Source organism: Cryptomeria japonica, chromosome 5 (assembly GCF_030272615.1).
Source record: "Cryptomeria japonica chromosome 5, Sugi_1.0, whole genome shotgun sequence".
NCBI classification, from domain to species: Eukaryota; Viridiplantae; Streptophyta; class Pinopsida; order Cupressales; family Cupressaceae; genus Cryptomeria; species Cryptomeria japonica.
The window spans coordinates 605,996,502-606,000,709 of NC_081409.1; the positions used below are offsets into that span (position 1 = coordinate 605,996,502).

Genomic DNA, 4,208 nt, shown 5'->3' on the forward strand with positions numbered 1-4,208 from the left:
ATTAGTTTTTCTTTTTCAACTAATTATTAAATATGATCAATAATTATTAAATATGATCAATAGTAAATTTTAGATACTGGGTTGCCCGAAGGGAGAAGGTCTGATGGTGGTGGGACTATGTTGTGCAAGGGTCTACAGCGACAGAAGACACGCCAGCCAAAATAGAAAATGTCACGATATAGAGGGTCGAATTTTGTTCAACAAAAAATAAAAATTGATAGATATATTGTTCTATATTATCACTATTTTTTTGTTTTGTTAGAACTGATAAAGAAGGTGAGCGCAAAAAAGAAAACTGTTTCTCTGAAGAGAAGGCGCAATCATATGGATCTCAGTCCAGAGATAGGTCGGAAGAATCCAGAGACAACTTTCATTTGAATATGGACAATGAAAAAAATGCCAAATTAACGGACGGCAATAAAAAGCTTTCAATGTCGGTGTTGATAGTGATCTGGAAAAGCCCTTGTAAAACGCATCTAATGTCTCCATCTCACTAGTATTTATGAAAACCATTTCGTTTCACATTTGGGTACCAAAGTAAGAACAACAACAACAATGGCCAAGTCTTATTTACTTGTGTTTATGGCGCTTCTCTTAGCTTCTGCAGCTCTGCATGTCTCATGTAAGAGCAGTACTCAAGGTATTTATCATTCTTTGTGGTATGTTGTAGTTTAGTTGGCATCTCTGAATGCGATCTGAAATTTCGATTTCGAAACATACATAACTGACTGTAGAAATCATTTGAAAAGCAGATTCGAAAATATACATAATTGATCCTAGAGTAATTTAAAACGTCCATTCAAAAACATATATAATTGATTTCAGAAACATTCTGAGACTGATCTGAAACGCCCATTTAAAAACATATATCATTCATTTTAGAGTAATCTTTTTACTGCTGCATAGTATTTTAAAAAGCTAATGAATGTTCATTTGGTTTTGCAGAGCTGGCGTTTACAGAGACAGGTGGTGTTAACCACCATGATTTTTCTGGGTCAGATCAGGTAACTGAAACAGATTAAATTATGCAGTTCTTGTTTGATACTGAGTTTTTGTTCTAATTCAGTAGAGTGAATGATTTTTGGTGTTGGTTTTATTGCATGTGACCTCAGGTTCATCGTATGGCTGTTGAGGAGCATTTGGATTATGAGGGTCCTGGTGCAAATAACCCTCCACCACATGCACTTTAAGGACAAATGGCTTCTCCTTCGAGCTTTGGCTCTAATGGCCGATTGGGATGTGAGATAATTTATATGTAATAAATGTTTTTATGAATAAAACCAGAAAAAAGTATCATTTCTTGTTTGCATTTAATTGCTTGGTCGGTAGAGACAGTGTGTCATAGATTCGCATCTAGATCTTAGATATTTGTGGGCCATTGAATGAGTATTAATGATGGTGGGGTATTATTCAATTGAACTTTAACAATTCAATTATCATGATAGGACAAGAATGTATTTTTCAATTCCTTCATTTTCACCTTTTGTTTATAGGACAAGAATGTATTTTTCAATTCCTTCATTTTCACCTTTTGTTTATAGGACAAGAATGTAACTTTCAATTCCTTCATTTTCACCTTTTGTTTTCAGTATTGTAAGGGAATAAAATTGCTTTTACATAAGATCTAGTTTAATCAAATAATTGTAAATAATTATAGTAATCACATTTAGGTGTGTAATGGGTCTATTAAAGAGTAAAGGAAAATTTTGGTCAATTAAATGATGTTGTTTGTGAGACAAAGGTATCAGTGAAGAAGTGATAGCTTAATTTGAATCAATTATGAATCCACTTATAGGGATGCAATTATGACTGAAACAAATCCTTTGAATTTAGAAGATTATCAAACTCCATTACAAACAAGCTCATGTTAAAGTAGAAAGGGGAAGAGATATAGAGGCTGAGAGATGGAGGGATAACAAGCTAGAGACAAGGGGAGAGATGAAAGAAGAAATATGGAGAGATAGAAATAGACGTTTAAGAAGAGAGAGAGAGAGAGAGGGAGAGAGAGGGGGGGGGGGAAGACATGCATATAAATAGAGGGAGAGAGAGGAAGAGAGGAGAAATAGATAGAGGGAAATAAAGGGAGAGATAAATATAGGGAGATAGAGAGGGAGAGATAGAAAGATAAAGATATAGAAAGTGATAGATAGAGAAAGGCAGAGAGAAGGATATGTACATATAAAGAGAGAGCAGGAGATATGGAAGGAGAGATTGATAAACTTATAAGGCACTGAGAGGGGGGAGTGAATCAGTGCAAGCAAAAACTTAATAAATCTGATAACAACTTTCACCAACTTGAAAATCAATAAGCATGCAAGAAATATAACCACATAAGCAAACATCCAACAAAGCATGCAAACCATAACACAATAATTTTTCACATGGAAACCCAACTGGGAAAAACCACGGTGGGAAAATTAGCACCCTCAAAGTATTTGCATTCTTTTGGAATGTGACTGGTTAAGAGCTTTACAATATGCCCGGTTAAGATCAGTAGACCCTGTTAGAAGTCACCCGGTTAAGGGATTTTTGCCTCAGCCCTGTTAGGAGCTATACCTTGTTAAGAGTAACCTTATTAGAGGATTTCAAACTCAAGTTAATGAGCCACCCGATGAAGGGATTTACAATATAAGACCTGTTAGGATCTACTCAGTTAAGGGATTTCAAACCGCTGTAACTGTTAGGGAGCAACAGGGGAAATGGTCTGATTACAACACTTCCTTACTTGCAAGTACAAATCCTTTTCAACACAACTCTACTACACACATGCATACACTTCAATGTGGTTCGACAACACCTTCTTATCAAACTACCAACGCAAAATCTCTTCTCCAACTAGCCCTAAATACACTTTTCAGTTAGGGCGTCTACAAAACCCTAATTACATTAACAAGATACAATGAATTTACATTACAAATCATTACAGATCATTACAATAAATTTCTAGATGATTTTCGTTGTTGAATGATCACCGCACATCGATTTGATAAATAATCAAACCCTTGTTACATTCTACTAAGCACTTTGATGTTTCTCAAGAAATTCGATCCTTGTACGCGCTCAAATACAATCTTATCACTACACACAGATTCTGACACGTCATCACTAAGTTATGATCATGATAAGATCCACCGCCAAACCTTAAATCATTATCGGTTAAAGATTTGATACCGGTCTTCACTCTTCTTCACAAAGTTCATATCAGTCAATTATAAATGTGCTTACTGGTTCACCAAAATTGATGCGATTTCAATAACAGACTCATGCCAATTTTCTGAACATATATTCTGAATTGCAACACCTGAATCTTCTCCAATCGTTCGTATCGGTCACTCGATCATCGCTTTGTTCCTGATTACCAGTTCACAACAACTTAGCAGTTTTGTTGTCTAACTCATTCCACTACCGGTTAGGCTATACCAGTAGGTCTAGATGACTTAGATGACTAAACAAACATGGTTGCCATCAATGACAACACAAATAAAGTCATCAAACATCCTATTACAATTATATTATCATCATCAAGCCAACAAATTTCCTCATATCAACTTTACCGGTCATCTTCTCATCTCATCATCATCTGCAACAATTATGCCAACAATCTCCCCCTTTGGCATTGATGGCAACACCAAAAGTTTATCATGCAAAACTGGAACTGTAACTGTTATGACTATTGTACTTGATCTTCTCCCTTCATCAGTTCTTCGCTTTTTGCTCTTCACTATTCTTCTCATTTACTTTTCTTCTCCCCCTTTGACAACAATGTCAAAGGTGCAAAGTGTCAAATTCATTTTCTGCTGCTATTGTTATCTTCATCTTTGTTGCTCTTATTTTCTTCATCTCAACTGCTCCCCCTGAGGAGTAGCCCTTTTCTCATCAATCCACAGTGAAAGATCTTCAATTAGTCCACTAGAATGATGTTGCAACAACATCTTAATTGACCTTATGTAGGGGTATAACCCCTAGCTTGCCTCTGAGATACTCAAAGGTTGCTTTAGGCAATGACTTAGTGAAGATGTCAACCAACTGCTCCTTGCTTGACACATGATCCATTCCGACTTTATTTTCTCTCACTCTTTCTCTTAGAATATATGACCACCGGTTCTGTCATATTCTCCTTAAATCCTTCTAATACATGTCTCATCCATATTGCTTGAGTAGAGTTCATAGATGCAACCACATACTCTGCTTTTGCTGTAGACTGAGAA

The 4,208-nt window shown here is 35.9% G+C and overlaps 1 long non-coding RNA gene across 1 annotated transcript; it reads left to right on the forward strand.

Annotated features, from left to right (window-relative positions):
• The first annotated feature begins 485 nt into the window (after window positions 1-485).
• LOC131051797 (uncharacterized) lies at window positions 486-1,414 on the forward strand. Its single transcript, XR_009107208.2, has 3 exons — window positions 486-640; window positions 946-1,004; window positions 1,113-1,414. It is a non-coding gene; the product is annotated as an uncharacterized LOC131051797 (long non-coding RNA).
• Window positions 1,415-4,208: the final 2,794 nt, after the last annotated feature.